Source organism: Diceros bicornis, chromosome 36, assembly GCF_020826845.1.
Source record: "Diceros bicornis minor isolate mBicDic1 chromosome 36, mDicBic1.mat.cur, whole genome shotgun sequence".
In the NCBI taxonomy this organism is placed as follows: Eukaryota; Metazoa; Chordata; class Mammalia; order Perissodactyla; family Rhinocerotidae; genus Diceros; species Diceros bicornis.
In genome coordinates this window covers 25090433-25107746 of record NC_080775.1, presented here as the reverse complement: position 1 = coordinate 25107746, position 17314 = coordinate 25090433, and the positions used below count along the sequence as shown (strand labels likewise).

Here is a 17314-nt window from a genome sequence, read left to right as displayed (position 1 = left end):
ACCAAAACTGATCAATAATAGATAAAAAATTCATTTGAAAAGAAGGAAGGGAAAAGATAATAGTTCACTTAAACTGTGTAACCCTGTAACATCAGATTAGCAAATAAATCTAGCAGTATATGAAAAGAATGACACCAAGTAGGGTTTCTCTCGGCAATGAAAAGATGCTATAGGCTTAACGCAATCCCGTGTCTGATGGCCCAGATGGCAACCACTACAGCTAGTATGGCTGTGGGCACTGCTGTCCCGCATGTGCTGGGCCACGTCATTCCTGGGGGCTTCAGTGGAGGAATAAATGCTAAGCCCTCAAGGCCTGACATCCTGACCACAAGCCCGAGGGAGCCCCACAGGCAAACCAGCAGCAGATTGGTCCTGGCCACTATGAGAGGAAAGTTTTTGGAGTGTGCCCAGACCCAGAGTGATCTTGATCTTTGTGAGGGTTTCGATGAGTTGCTGAAGCAGGACAGGCTTGCAAATGGATTAACCTAATCAAGAAGTTTCAATTGAAGAAATGGAAAATGGGCTTCCATGACCATGTTAATTTGGCATAAAACCATAATTGATTGTGCAAGAATAAAGTATAAAAGGACCAGTTAAACTTCTCCTCCATTGTTGGTAACTTCTTCACTTCAGAATCACAATAGCAGAGGATGTTCTTACTGTAGAGAAGTTCATTAAGATGGTGTGATGTTTGGAGCTGGGCAAATGTTTGTGTGGCCTCCTTACATGAGCTGTCATGATGTTAATCGTGAATTAATGAGAATTAAAATGATTTTCTTCCAAAAAAATTAAAGAAACATAATACATACTCTATGAAACATAGATTATTATCAAAAATAAGTTGTATGCAATAGACTAGAATAGAATCTCCTTTCCCAGGCGAATGACCAGATGTTTTGCTATTTGAAGTAAACAAAAAGGAAAAACTCCTATAGAAACAGCTAGACCGTATAAGCAACTATATTTTATTTGATGTTACTTATCCCTACAATTTTTCACTTCTCTTTTAGAGCCTTCTTAATATTTTCTTGGGTTGCAGTGTGTTGACATCAACTAATATGGTTTAATGAGCACTTACAGGAAAACATTTCAGAAGTCAGTGAATTTATTAAACCACACCAGAAATTTCAGTGAAAATTTTTAATTATTTCATTGAGCATCATTTACTGAGCCTTATGTTGGATGCTATGAGGAGGCAAAGAGTCACCCTCCACACCCATCAGAATTGTGCACATTAATGAGGAATACAAGGTACACATTTGCACATCATTCAGTCATTCATTTACTCATTCATGCATATAGCAAGCTGTTTAGCAAACACTTAACCGGAAAAATTCTCCTTGGTGTTGGAAACTAACGATGGATACAACACAGCTCTTTTCCTTGAAAAGTTTACAGTTTAGGGCAGGAAGCAAACATATAAATAATTATAATCCAAAGTGATATAGAGTTGTGCTCCAAGTGTTAATAACAAGCCAAAGTAATAGCAAGTGTGGTGTTTCTATTTTAACAATATGCTACCTCAATATCCCTGGACAGAAGGGCCTTTGTGAAGCAGAATGGTCCTGTAGACAAAAAGAATGTTCAGAGAAATTGCTTTTAGAATCTCAGCTCTGTAGTTTCAGCTGGATGATCTTGAATAAGACACTGAACTCGTCACATCCCAGCTTCCTCGTCTATAATTTGAGGTTGTAATTCCTCTCTCCCTGGTTTGTTATGAAGCTCAAATGAGATAAGACGTATATAGCCCAGATGTTGCAGGCCTGTGACTGCAGAATAAGGTCACATTCACTTTAATATCTCCATGACATAACTATAAATTTCCAGAAGTCCTCCCCAAACAGCAGTCTCATCTCTCAGGACCTAACCCCAGGACCCTTTACTTTGGAATGTCCAGGAATTCCAGGCTGCCTTCTTAGCCACAAAGATTAGCTTTGTAACTCTCACCTCTCCAGCGGGTCAGAAGGTCTCTGGGCAAGACAGACGCTTAGAGATATCTTCCCAATATCTTAGAAGGAGAGCCAGAGCTGGTGCCTTTTTTTCATTCTTGTTCATGGGAAGACTGAGGTCCAAGTGGGTTGGGTTACTTGCTCAAGATCATATACCTAGACTTTGGTGTTTTGCGGTCTAAAACCTCAAGCTTTGGGGTGCTTTCCGTCATAACAAAATAAGGCAAAAATAGGTAACAGAAAAGGAAGAAGAGGTTTTGAGGGTTTGGGGTAGGGTGATGGTGATGAGTATTTTTGTTCTGTTTTCCTAAATCAGTATGCGCCAGATAAATTTAATGATCTCTCTGGAATCCAAGTTTATAAAATAAGAATAAAATTTGAATTGGTTGAAACTGTATATTCAAACTCTCTCACTCAATGCTGCCATTGCCTGTGGAAAATGGAAATAAAAAGTAGCAAAATATGCATTTTCCAGAGGTTTATATCATTATCTCACATTTCATTTCTTTTTGGTGTGATTTTGGCAAATATTTATATAGTATTTTATTTGTTTCTCTATGATCTAGATTATAGGACATAGGTATGTATTATGCACGAGTGAAACAATCAAAAAACAAAAAAACCAAGAACTCCAACTATTTCATTCAGTCCTACTTTTAAAACCATTTGTCTTTCCTGAAAATGTGCCAGTGCTTTTTTTCTTCTTCTCTCTTCTAAACCTGTACTGTCAGTATAGTCCCTAGAGTTTCTCAGCCTAGTTAAATTGCTGGATATAGAGAGAACTTTTTTCTTCTGCCTCTATGCCAGTGATCCACAGGGCCAGTATAAATGAAAAGGTTGCTCTAGCAGGATGTGCAACTATGACATACAACTATCTACTGGGGCTTTGGGGGAAAAAAAAAAAGGAGGAGGATTGGCAATAGATGTTAGCTCAGAGCTGGCCTTCCTCAGCAAAAAGAGGAGGATTGGCATGGATGTTAGCTCAGGGCTGATCTTCCTCACACACACACAAAAAAAGGTTGCTATTTAGGTTTTTGTTTTGTTTTGTTTTTAAAGATTTTTATTTATTTATTTTTTTCCCCCCAAAGCCCCAGTAGATAGTTGTATGTCATAGTTTCACATCCCTCTAGTTGCTGTGTGTGGGACGCGGCCTCAGCATGGCCGGAGAAACAGTTCATTGGTGCGCACCAAGGATCCAAACCCAGGCCGCCAGCAGCGGAGCGCGCGCACTTAACCGCTAAGCCACGGGGACGGCCCTGCTATTTAGTTTTTAGTTAAAATACGTTTAGATTTTTTTGCCCAATTTTGGAGAATTTAAATTGATGTACAATATTAATAATTATGGACTATCATTAGTCTACTCAAGCCCCTGAGCCTCTGTCCCCTTAGTCTCAGCAGATGACCTTGCTTTCTTCTTCACTGAAAAAAATATATATAGATGCTATCAGTGGGGATTTTCTCCCTCCACTGCCCTCTCTACAAATTTCTCCTCCCCTTCACTTGAGCACTTTCACTTCTGTCTCTGTGGACTAGATGCCCATCCTCCCAGGCATTCCTTGGGTCCTATCAATCAGTACTTGATGCTCTCCTTCCCCTCCTTCCTCTGATCTCTCCCCTTTTATGGAGATGCCTCAAAGCAGAGTGGTCAATTCCTTGTTTAGAGAGCCCTGACTCCACCTACCAAAATATACCCAAATGAGGTTTGCTATTGCGAAGACTATGAGGGCAAGAAATGTCCCCGTAAATTTTACCATCCTGAGGGATTGCAAGTATTTCAGAATCAGTCTTCTCAGCGTTACTGGTTTTATTTTTTTATGACAACAAACCAACCAACACCCTGAGAATACCGACATGGGCAGCAGTTCCTTCCTTTGGTTCACCCGAAATCCCAACCTCCGCACTGTCCCCGTTCTCGGCTTGGTCCTGGTGACCCTCCCTTCAGTCCTAATTGAATTTTGCTGTTCAACTTCTGTCTCCCCAGGGCACTCATTTCTGCTTGGTTGCTGAACCAGCCCTTCTTCCGGCCTGCACTGTTCCGGCCTGTTCTCTCCCACCCTCACAACTGTGTCTCCTTCCTCCAAGGTCTCCCACTTGTTCTTCATCTTGCATAGCTTATCTATTTCTTTTGTGCAAAATAACTAAGGTTTTCATGCATTTCTGCTAATCTTTCAGGGTTAAAAGGACAAAGGAACAAAATATCCAAGAAGTGTGGAGGAGAAGAGACGGAGAAGGAAAAGAAGGTATAGTCACAGCCCAGAGCAAGGTCCAAGGAGTTTGTCCTCAGAGGAGGGGTGGTTCAGTCTTCTAGCTCCTTGGTGAAATTAAGACGGATTGCAAACCAGAAAAATAGAATGGATTCCCCTCTGAAATATTTTCCTTTGATCTTATTTAATAATATATACGTGATTCAAAATGCTACAAGTTAGCAAAACAAAGACTCAGAAAATTTAGCTGTAAAAACTTAACCAAACTTGAAATGCATGAAATTATATTTTACAGTGAAACCCAAGAGAGTGCACATTAATTGTTGTATTTTAATCAGTTTTGACCACTGTCCCTGGTTCAAACAAGGTGTTGTAATAGGATGGTCATGGAAGTTAATACTTTGACCAGAGCTGCTTGTCCCTCTTAAAAAGGATGATGAAAGTGATTCTTTTTCCCTTGGAATGATTTGGAAACCCAGGACAGAAACCATGGAGAGAATGTATCACCCATCCCCCAATCCAATCAGTGCAGGCACCAGGAAATGAATGAAAACAGGAAAGATTTGTAGCCCAGTGTTAAGGATGAAGCCACGACTCAATAAAAATTAGGTGTTAATAATCAGAGATTTCATGAAATTTTATATTTTCTTTTGTATATGCTCTGCAAGTAAGAGCGGTCTAGATTGTTATTAGAATTGCTGACATTTCAGTAATCTTTTTCTAGAATAATAACTAAAACGCATATCCTTTAGCAGGCACTTATAATAGAAACTTTTCTTCCTATATATATACATATTTTGCTTTTTTATTGGTTCTGGTTACATATTCTAATTGGCTAAAAAATAACATAATAAAAAATAACTAGTTATTTTGAAAATGGCAGTTTATAATAATCGAATTTAATCAGGTATATGTTGGTAGACACTGAAATAATATATGACCTGGGAAATGTCCCTAAGACTGAACATTTCTTTAGTTTGTTATTCTGTTGAAAAGACTAACTTAAAAAAATGAACTTTAGATCATGTCCAAGCAACCCAATAATTTTAACAATTCTAGTCTAACTTTTCATTTCCCTTTTATGTGGAATCATGTCGGGGTAATAAGATAGAATTGAGCTAGGAATGAAGGCTTATGTGAGAGGCTGGAATCTACCAACTGATGTGTCCCCACTGGGGAAGCAGAATGCCAGGACCTTATGTGGTGGACAGATGTCACAAGTATTGATTGTAATACCAAACCCAGATCCACTCTGCCAACCATGGGCATCTCACCATCAGTACTCTCAGTCAGCTGCTTCCCTTACCAATATTAACTAGAAATGCCATTTCAACTCTATATATTAAAAATGCAATTTAAATAAATTATTTTTTTCATGATGTTTACATCTGACAAAAGATTTGATGAAAAGATAAAGTAACATTTTCTTGAGATATTCCAGGTACTTTTCATACGACATAAAGCTTCCCCTAAATCCTTGAGATGTGTATTGATATTCCCACTTTACAGTTGAGGAATATAAAACTCAGGATAATGTGGAAGCCTAGGTCTAAATCCAGATTTTTTTGACTCCAAAATCCGTGTTCTTTCATTTATCCTGTACTTTTTTCCAAAAGAGAGAAGGTTAAAGCTGTTGACTGAAGAATATTTGGAGATTATTAAATGCGTTTCAATTCTGTATCCAATTCTTGTTACTATTACCAAAGGTTTAAACAACCACAAAACAGCTCCTAACATACCAAAACTCCAAATGCATTATCCTCAAACTGGGGATCTGAATAACAAAATTCCTCTAGAAAATATTTAATAGTATTCTACTAGCTGTATGAGTAGTAATTCTACTGAGAGTGGAACTGTCTGTGGTCTTGGGTGATGGATGAATTGCTATGAATGTAGGCTCATGGGTATCTATGAGGATTGGTTATGGTACTCAAACCTGGAAGGCCCTCTACCCTAAAGCAGCTCCTACACTTACCTCTGTAGTCCCCTTTTGATTTTGGCATTAGAGCCAGTTAAAAACATAATTCTATCTGGACAGTTAGGTGCGATTACTAATAAGGTATTGTCACTCATTAACACTTTATCTCAATTAGATTGCCGGATTAACAAACTCGCCATTTAGTAGGCCTCTCCCAAGAAGTGTGAGCCAAGACTTGTTGGTTTTGAGGAAGAGGTGAAAAAAAAAGAAAAACATTGAGCAAGTTTGGGTAGAATTCAGCATTGAAAGAAAATTCCTGTGTGAACAGAGACTCCAGAAAACCCCAAGTAAGATGCCCTTCAATTTTGAATTTTATAGTAAAATAATGTTGCAGATAGGCAAGCTTAAATTTTTTTTATTTTGCCTAGGATCAACTTTGCATAAAAGGTAGGTCAATCATATGGATTTCTGAAATTTAAAACGTGGAAAAATAGACAGACAAAAACTCCCACCGAAATCCTTGCACAATATCCCATCTTAGTGCACCCATACTGGCCAAGGGCTGTATGCTAAATTCCACACGCCCTCTAGTGTATCCCTCTGGAAATACAGGTGCTAGTCCTGTGCTTATGTTAAGTATTTTCTCTTTTAAGAACAGAATTTCCAAAGCAGCCTGTGCTTAAAATCTCAGTTTATCCTACAGAGCCAACTCATACTGATGTCTTTCCCCAGGGTTCATACAAATCCATTATTTTACCTTATGTATTTATTCCCGACCTATTCTCAAAAATGGCTTTTAAGAATGCATTAGATATGTTAAACTATATTGAATGATAAATGAAAAACAAAGGTGAGGCCAAAAACCATCAATAAATTAGATTAAAATACATAAAATAACAACTGACCATCCTTCCATCAATGAGCTGTATAGTTGTTGTTGTTAGTGCTGTCTGACCCCTAGCACCCTGTGGACAGCAGAGCGGAACCGTGCCAGGTCTTTGCCTACCATCCTTTCCTCTTCCAGCACTACATCAGACAATGCTCTGCTGCTATTCACAGGATTTTCATGGCCAACGTTTTCGGAAATGGGCGGCCAGGTCCTTCTTCCTAGTCTGTCTTAGTCCGGAATCTCCGCTGAAACCTGTCCACCAAGGGTGACCCTGCTGGTATTTGAAACCCCAATGGCAGAGCTTTCAGCATCCCAGCAACACGCAGCCGCCACAGTCTGACAACCCACAGACTGGTGGTGTGGTTCCCTGACCTGGAAATGAACCCTGCTGTAGAATCTTAACCGATAGACCACCAGGGCTGGCTGCTGTATAGTTAGCTGTACATATTTACAGTAATCAGGATAGATTAGGTTGTGCTATGGTAAAAACAATTCCCAAATCGCAGGTGTTTATAACAACTATGCTTTAATTTCTCTTTCAAGTTACAGGCCCACTGCAGGTGAGCTGGAGGCCTGCTCCCCACTCCTCTCTCTAATTTCTGTGCTGATGGAGTAGCCACTGTCACTCATGCTGCCTGTTACTGTGGCAGAGAGAAAGAGAGCTTTGAAGGATCTTGCACTAGCAATTAAATACTTTGGTTACATTGCTTCTACTCACTCTCATTGGCCAGAACTAGTCTCATGACTCCACCCACAAGAGCTGGGAAGTCTTGGTCTTCCATGTGGAAGGCAGGGAGCCAGATATAGGTGGGCAGCCAAATGCCCACCACAGCGTTCTAGCAGTCAGGGTGAAAAAACAAATCTGGACAGATCTGATCCATGGTGTTCATGAGATAAAAATGAATATAACAGCTCAGGAAAATTGCGACTATTTTTGATTCTAGGATCAGACAGGAATTTCTCCAGGATTCCTCATGAAAAGGACAATGAAAAACATAGATTACATCATCTTTACAGTGCATTGGAGGCCTTTGTTTATAAGGTCCTTGTATGAGTTTATAACATCACAACATTTCACAATTTGTTTAAAGAAACTCAAGAGGGGCCAAATTATTGTGATTTGGGTATCTACCTTTCTTCCAGACTCTTAAGTGAAGGACGTGTGTAAGCATTCCATTTGCAGATCGTGTTTAATCAATTGAGGGGCAGTGAGCACTAGATTGGGTTCTCTAGGAAACTTCTGGAAAAAAAAAGCTATTCTTTGCTGTCAGGGGAGAACCAACCCACTTTCCTTAACAACTATCAACAATGGGTCAGTTAATATCCAAATTTGGAAACCAAGGAGCCAACAAGGGCTCTTGCCTAACCAGAAATCCATGCTACTGTTCTGACATGAGCGGAGGGAGAAACTGATATTTGGGCCAACATCCTCCTCAGATGGTTCTGAATTTTCCCCATGATGCAGATAGGTGGTCAATTAAATAATCTCTCAAAGTTCTATTTCACTGCCAGGGGCAAAATAGTTTTAGCCTGAATTTTTTTCCCTTTTTATTGAGATATAATTGACATGTAACATTATATTAGTTTCAGGTGTACAATATAATGATTAGATATTTGTATATATTGCAAAATGATCACAAGTCTAGTCAATCTCTGTCACTATATAGCTACAAAATTATTTCTTTTCTTGTGATGGGAACTTTTAAAATCTACTTTCTTAGGGCCGGCCCTGTGGCTTAGCAGTTAAGTGCGCACACTCCGCTGCTGGCGGCCCGGGTTCGGATCCCAGGCTCACACCGAGACACAGCTTCTCCAGCCGTGCTGAGGCCGCATCCCACATGCAGCAGCTAGAAGGATGTGCAGCTATGACATACAACTATCTACTGGGGCTTCGGGGGAAAAATAAATAAATAAATAAAAATAAAAAAAAATTAAAATCTACTCTCTTAGCAACTTGCAAATATGCAATACAGTATTGTTAACTATAGTCACCAGGCTGTACATTACAACTCCATGACTTATTTATTTTATAACTGAAAGTTATACCTTTTGACCTGTTTCACCTATTTGTCCCACCCCCAAACCCCCACCTTTGGCAACCACCAATCTGTTCTCTGTATCTATGAGCTTGGTTTTTTCTTTTTTAGATTCCACATATAAGTTAGATCACACAGCACATATCTTCCTCTATTTCACTTAGCACAATGCCATCAAGGTCCATCCATGTTGTTGCAAGTGGCAAGATTTCATTCTTTTTTATGGCTGAGTAGTATTCCATTATACATGGAATATATGGTATTCCAATATATGGTATGTATATTTTCTTCACCCATTCATCCATCAACGAATGCCATCCATCAATATAGTGTTTTCATTTCCTTTGGATATATTCCCAGAAGTGGAATTGCTGGATCATATGGTAGTTCTATTTTTAACTTTTGAGAAACCTCCATACTACTTTCCATAGTGGCTGCATCAATTTGCATTACACCAACAGTGCATAAGGGTTCCCTTTTCTCCATATCCTCACCAATGCTTGTTATTTCTTATCTTTTTGACAATACCCATTCTAACAAATGTGAAGTGATATCTCACTGCGGTTTTGATCTGCATTTCCCTGATAACTAGTGATATTGAACACCTTTTCACAATCTGTTGGCCATCTGTATGTCTTATTTGGGAAAATGTCTATTCAGTTCCTCTGCCCATTTTTTAATCAAGTTATTTGTCTTTTTGCTTTTGAGTTGTATGAGGAGTTCTTCATATATTTTGGAGATGAAATTCTTATCAGATATATGATTTGCAAATATTTTCTCCCATTTGGTAGGTTTTCATTTTGTTGATGGCTTCCTTTGCTGTGCAGAAGCTTTTTAGTTTGATGTAATCTCACTTGCTTATTTTTGCTTTTGTTGCCTTTGCTTTTGGTGTCAAATCCAAAAAGTCATGACCAAGATTGATGTCAAAGAGCTTACTGCTTATGCTTTCTTCCAGGAGTTTTGTGTCTCATGTTCAAGTCTTTAATCCATTTTGAGTTGAGTTTTGTATATAGTGTAATATAGGGGTACAGTTTCAGACTTTTGCATGGCTGTTCAGTTTTCCCAACACCGTTTATTGAAGAGTATGTCCTTTCCCCATTGTATATTCCTGACTCCTTTGTTATAAATTAATTGACAATATATGTGTGGATTTATTTCTGGGCTCTCTATTTTGTTCCAGCCTGAAATTTTAAAGACAAGTGTAATCAGACCTTCACCTCAACCCCATTAAAATAAACCACCCTCAGAATGCCCACTTTTGAGTGATTCTACTTCTTAGAGGAATTCTAATTCTAGAAGACTCTTTTAAGATAAACCAAATGAGTAAGTCATCCTTCAATTCTGAAATTTTATAATAAAATAATATTATAGATAGACACATTTTAAAAGAATATTGCTTAGGAATTATTTATAAACAATTTAAAAGTTAGAGATTTGTCTTCTAAAATAATAAATAATAGTTAACTTTAATTAAATGCTTGTTGTAGGCCAAGCAGTGTGGTATGTAAGTACTTCAAATGCATTATCTTATTTAATTTTCACTACAATTATAAGGCAATCCTATAAGGCAAAAACTGTTATTACTCCTAACCTGTGGATGAGGTACAGTGAGGTCATAGAATTTGTCCAAGTTCGAAGACGCCAACTAGGAGTAGAGCTGGGAGGTTAGACCAGACCATCTAAATCTAGAACTTATTCACTTAGCAACTACACTTTCACCTCTCATGAGCAATAGCTTTATTTTTAGAAAAATATAACTATAGCTCTTATGTCTGCAAATAATTTACTAACAGGATCAGTAAGCTGTCGGTTTGCTGAACACATGCAGATGCAGTTGAGTGGCCTGCTCAGAGAGGGCATGGAAGCTTCCACACCCTTTCCCACTCACCTTGTCCCACACATCTCTTCCACCTGGCTGTTCCTGAGTTATATCCTTTTATAATAAACCAGTACTCTAGTAAGTAAAATGTTTCTCCAAGTTCTATGAGCTGCTCTAGCAAATCAATTGAAACTGAGGAGGGGATCCCTGGAACCTCCTGGTCTATAGCTGGTGGTCAGGAGCCCAAGTGACAGCCTGGACTTGCGACTGGCATCTGAAGTGGAGGGCAGGGGGCGTTTTGTAGGACTGAGCCCTTAGCTGGTGGGATCTGATGATATCTCCAGGTAGATAGTGTCAGAATTGAGATGAATTGTAGGACACCCAGCTGGTGTTGGAGAATTGCCTGGTCGTGGGGAAAAAACCCACACACTGGACCTGACAGCCAGAATCCTAGTTTGTCATAACAAAATGCCATAGACTGGGTGGCTTAAACAATGAGAATTTACTTCTCACAGTTCTGGATGCTGGGAAGTCAAAGATCAAGGTTCTGGCCTATTTGCTTCCCTGTGAGGGCCCTTTTCCTGGCTTGTAAACAGCCACCTTCTCACCGTGTCCTCACATGGCAGAGAGAAAAAGCTCTGATCCCAGCCTCTTCTTATAAAGACACTAATCCCATCACAGGGGCCTCACCCTCATGGCCTTATCTAAACATAATTACCTCCCAATGGCCCCAGCTCCAAATAACATTACATTGGGGGTTAGGGCTTCAGCATATGAACTGGGTGGGGGCGGAAACACAAACATTCAGGTCACAACATTCTGCTCCTGCCCCGCCCCCCCAATTCATGTCCTTCTCACTTTCAAAATACTTTCCTTCCATCCCAACAGCCCCCAAAGTCTTAACTTGTTCCAACATCAATACTCTTAAGTCTAAAACCCAAAGACTCATCTAAATATACTTTAAATCAGATATGGGTGAGACTCGAGGTAGAATGATCCTGAAGCAAAATTCCTCTCCAGCTGTGAACCTATGAAATCAGATAAGTTATGTGCTTCCAAAACATAATGGTAAGACAGGCATAGGGTAGACATTCCCATTCTGAAAGGGAGAAATTGGAAGAAAGTGACTTACATTTCCATTGTGGTATAACTGACTGATATAAAATCTTTTCTATAGACTAGATCTTTCTGTAGAACAAGGCTCTATAGAGTGGTCAAAGGGACAGAGAGAAGAGTTGTAACAAAGACTGTAGTGAACAGGACACTGAAGAAGGTAATAATTGCCTATTCATGAATTTTTCTAGGGCCAGCCTTCCTATGAAGTCTAAAAATTAAAAAAACAAAAAACAACCAACCAACCAAACAAACAAAAACCTATTTCTGGAAAATTAAAGGATTCTTAAATACAAGAGAGCTTGTGTTAATGGTTACATTGATACGATCTCACATTTCTGTGAGAAATGCCATTTAGAACTTAGCATAGCAGGGTAATATCACCTTTGTACTTCTCACTGCTTCTTCTATGCCTTTGCTAGTAGGAAATTATTCAGGGAGCAGGAATTTGATAATTCTGAAGGAAAATGGAACAATAACCCATGGGAGATATGCAGAGTTTACAGAGAGGCAGGGGGATTATGAGGGCAGAGGCACAGGACTCAATCGTGAGGGCTCCATCTTTGGGGACAGTGCTCCATCTTTCAGGTAACCTAGACTAACACAGAATCGGTATATCCAAGAATAGCTGCTGTAAACATCCAAGTTTGCTTGAACTTGCATGGTTACTGAATAAGAGACTAAAGCAAGTAGGGGAGAGAACCCTAGTGACCTTGATGCTTGTGGTCCATTGGGGATACAATAATCAGATAACTTATACAAGTAAGATTTATAGAACAAACCATCTTGTATGGGGTCTCCTAATACGGACACAAGTAAACAAGATGACGGTAATCAAGGTTTGCACTTAACAACCCGCTAGCTCAAATAGCAATGAGATGGGTGATTTCCTTCCGTGTACTCACCCCTCCCCTTCACATCTGAGTCTATCAACCCTATCAACTCTATCTCTGAAAGAGGAGTGTCCAAGGGAGTCTTGACCCTAAGACTGGTCCCCAGCTGGAAGTACGACTTGACAGGAGACTCATGCTGGAGACAGTCTCTCACTCCTATTGCCATCCTTCAACATCCCTATTCCAGCCCCATTCCAAACCCTCACTTGACCTACTTTTTTCAGAGGGCTGAGTAGGTCATTTTATCCCTTGTGAGAAAAGGAGCTGCCAGGAGATGGTGATCCTACAACCTAGAATGAGTCCTTTTCGCCTTATATCTGGACTATGTCAATTGCCTTTGATCTCAATGTCCTCTAATTTATCCCGCACATCACTGCCTACCCTGATCTGACAATCTTATTCTTAGAGTATTAAATCCATTTATATTTAATGCAATTACTAACTAATAAGATTTATACCATCTTCCTATTCATTTTTTAATTCGGCCCATCAATTTATGTTCCTTTTTGTTTTCTTTCTTCTTTTAATCAAAATCATTTCTTATTAATCCATTTTCCCTTCTTTTAACACATTAATTATACATACTTTTACTATACTTTTAGTGTTAACCCTAGAGAGTACAACATTCATTTGATTTTAGTTTTTTTGCGTTTTGCGTTTAAAAATAAAATAAATTATTTTATTGAGGTCTTATTGATTTATAACATTGTGTAATTTCAGGTGTATATTAATATATATCAGTTTCTCTATAGACTGCCTTGTGTTTTTATGCAATCTAGTTTTTATCCGTCAGCATACATATGTGCTCCTTTACCCCTTTCACCCACCCCCATCCCCCTCCCCTCTGGTAACCACTAATCTGATTTTAGTCTATTAAAATGATTAATTTTACCACTTTAGCACTCTTTAATTCCATTTACACCTCCATCCTTTCTTGTGCATCATTGTTGTCAAGCATTTTAATTCTCTATATATTTTAAACTCTATACACATTGCAATTATTCATTTGTATAAGTCAGTATTCATTTATATTTACCCAAATACTTATCTTTTCTGGTATTCTTTATTCCATACTCTATTTCCACTTTTCCACCTGAAATCATTTTCTTTCTGCCTGAATAAATCTCTTTAGTTTTACTTCTAATGCAGTTCTACTGATAATAAATTCTTTTAGCTGTTCTCTGTCTAAAAATGTCTTTATTTCACCTTCAGTTTTGAAGGGTACTTTTGCCGACCATAAGATTCTAGGTTGATAGTTGTTTTCTTTCAGTAATTTTAAGATATTCCATCAGCTCTTGTTTCTCCCGTTTCTTTTGAGAAGTCAGCTGTCAGTACTACTGTGGCTCTTTGAAGATAATATATCTTTAAAAAAATCAGCTTTATTGAAGTATAACTTACAGTAAAAATCAGTCATCTTAAGTACTATTTAATAAGATTTTCCAATGTATGCAGTTATGTCCATCCTCAAAACATTTTCTCATACCCCTTTGCAATCAACTTGCTTTTTCCAATCCTGCCCTCTTTCAACCACTGATCTAATTTATGTTACTATAGTTTTACCTTTTGTAGCATTTCATGTAAATGGAAGCTTAAAAGATGTAGGATTTTATAGCTAACTTCTTTCACTGAGCATAATGCTCTGAGATCTATCCATGCTGATGCATGTTTCAACAGTTTCTTTTTATTGCCAAGTAGTATTCCATTGTATGGATTTACCACAGGTTAGTTAGCTATTCACTAGTTGATGGACATTTAATTTGTTTTCAGTATTGGGCTATTATGAATAAAGCTTCTCTGAACATTCATGTACAAATCTTCGTTGGGATATGTGGTTTCACTTCCTTTTGGTCATATGATAAGTGTTTACTTAACTTTATGAGAAACCATCCTCCAAAATGGTTGTTACAATTTGCATTGTCACCAGCAATGTATGAGAGTTTCAGTTGTTCCACGTTTTTATCAGCATGTACCACTGTCATTCTTTTTCATTTTAACCATTCTAGTGTGTGTAGTGCTATTTAATTTTACTAGTGACTAATGATATCAAATAATTTTTATGTGCTTACATGCCATTTGTATATCTTTTTTTGAGAAATGCCTGTTCATATATTTTGCCTCCTCCTTTGTAAAACCAGGTTGTTTGTTTTCTTATTATTTGAATTGTAAGAGTTCTTTAAATACTATGGCAATATGACTTTTTTTTTCTGGGTTCTTTAAAGATTTTCTCTTTTCTTTGGCTTTTAATAGTTTGACCATGATGTTATTTAGGTATGATTTTCTTTTGCTTGTGAGTTTATCCTATTTCAGATTCTCTGGAGTTCCTTAATCTGTAGGTTGGTGTTTTGTTTTAATCAATTTTGGAAACTATTTGGCCCTTTTCTCTTAGAACATTTCTCCTTTTCCATTTTTTTCTCTTCTTTCCTTCTGAGACTCCAATCATATATATATAGAAATTTTAAACATGTCCCACATATCTCTTATTTCAAATACTCTTTTTCTCTGTGTTTCATTTTGGTTGTTTTCAATTGACATTTATTCCTACTTGCAAATTCTGTTTTCTATTGTGTCCAAGTTGCTGTGTTTATCTAAACTGCTCTATTCATTTGATTCTTTTTTTTTTAATTGATTCAGATATTCTGGTGAAATTCTCCATCCTTTCCTTTATTTTCACATATTTTTAAAAACTTATTAATCAAAGCTTTTTAAAAAGGACTTTTTAAATTTTAGAATTGTTTTAGATTTACAAAAAAGTTGAAAAGATGTTAGAGAGATCGCATATACTCCCCACCATTTCCCCTATTGTTAACCTCTTACATTACTGTGATATTTTGGTCACCAGCTCCTAGCCCTTCCTCTTTCACTCCCCCATTATCACAATCTCCCTCTATCTCTGATTCCACTCTACTCTTACCAAGATGGTGGACACTCATGGATTCCTTAGAATACGTTATGAACGCCACTGCTTGAATTCTACATCCCCCATATATTACGGATGAAAATAAGCTTGCTTAAGCATAGGGAGGTCGTCAGTGGCAGTAAATGGACAAAACCCAATAAGCACTTATTACCAACTCAATATTCATTTTACTAAACAACGAAATAAAGATTCCCAGTTCCACATAAACTTATGCTAAAACTAAAATTTAACCGAAAAGAACTCAAAATTCTGTCTTAATTCCACCCACTAGTTCTCTTACCTGACACATCTATTATCATGATTAGTACTATTTAAGTCAAAGCCACATCTATGTACTTAGTTTATTAGATCCTGAAGGAGGGAGACTGATTTCAACACTTCCCATTAAAAATTTGCAAAAATTAGCCATTGTTGAGAAAATAGAAGAGGAGAGCAAAAGAAGGACAAACGTATAAATATGTTGTGGAAAAAATATATATGTAGACATATAATTTCACTCATGATTTTCAAATGATCCTTACCATTTAGACTTCCAAAATTTATGATATAAAACAAAGCAAAATGAGACAAAATAAAACAGAACATGTAAAATACTACAACTGGGAAATAGTGTTGACACTCGAAATCAGAGGACTACAAAAAATTTGTTTAAAAATGAATATCATTTGATCAATAAAAATTTGGATCTAGGATAAAGGCCGAGGAAAAAATAAAATCATTTTATTTAGAAAAGAAAAAGGTGTTTAAAAATGAATTTATATATCAAGATTAATATATCAACAATAATTCTTGTTCAGTTTGGTGTAAACTGCTTCAAATCCTCTGTGGAATGAAGCAAGGCAGAAAACATTCAGTCAATGCAACACATACTAAAGATAAAATTTCAGCTGTGTCCTGTGTCATCTACGCTACCATTTCTGAAATCTTTTCCGTTTTTCTTCTCTTCTCAATAGTGTGAAGTATTTCTGAATGCTTCTTGAAACTTTGTCCTTGGTTATCAAAGCTAAGTTCACCATCACCTCCCCCACCAATCCACCCACTCGTTCATTTCCCACTCTTTGTCAGTGGCACTATCATTTTCTGCCCTACTAAAGCTTAATTTTTTGAGTCATCCTTGACTCATTCTTCTTATCTTCTGATTTTATGTAGTCACCATGAAATCCTATATAATTGCTTTGCAAAATAGCTCTGGATTCCATTCCTTTTCCACTCTTTTTATAACCTCCTCACCTTGTCCTTGTGTAGCTCGAATGTTCCTTGTGGACTTGAGTCCCTGAGCTACATCATTTAGAGAAACAGCAGTCTGACTAACAAATAAAATGGATGACAATTCAAGTCTTTGCTTAGTCTCTCAAGAAATGGACAGTGTAGTAGTTAAGAGTCAGGGTCTGAAGCCAGATGGCCTGGGTTAAAAGCTGGCTCTGTCAGTTCCTACCAGTACTTTATCTGCCTCAGTTACTTCATCTGTAAAGTGGGAATAACAATGGTACCTGTATCACAAGATTATTGTGAGCATAAAATGGCTCAACACATGTGAAGCAGTTATAACGTCTGGTACATGGTAAGCTATTATTAT

The 17314-nt window shown here is 37.7% G+C and overlaps 1 long non-coding RNA gene across 1 annotated transcript in view; it reads left to right on the top strand.

Moving 5' to 3' along the window:
• The window catches only part of LOC131398820 (uncharacterized), a 263140-nt gene that overhangs the window by 225480 nt on the left and 20346 nt on the right, over positions 1–17314 (top strand). Inside the window, exon 2 of the long non-coding RNA XR_009216989.1 lies at positions 4122–4189. This is a non-coding gene — a long non-coding RNA (uncharacterized LOC131398820). The remainder of the gene's footprint in view (positions 1–4121; positions 4190–17314) is intronic.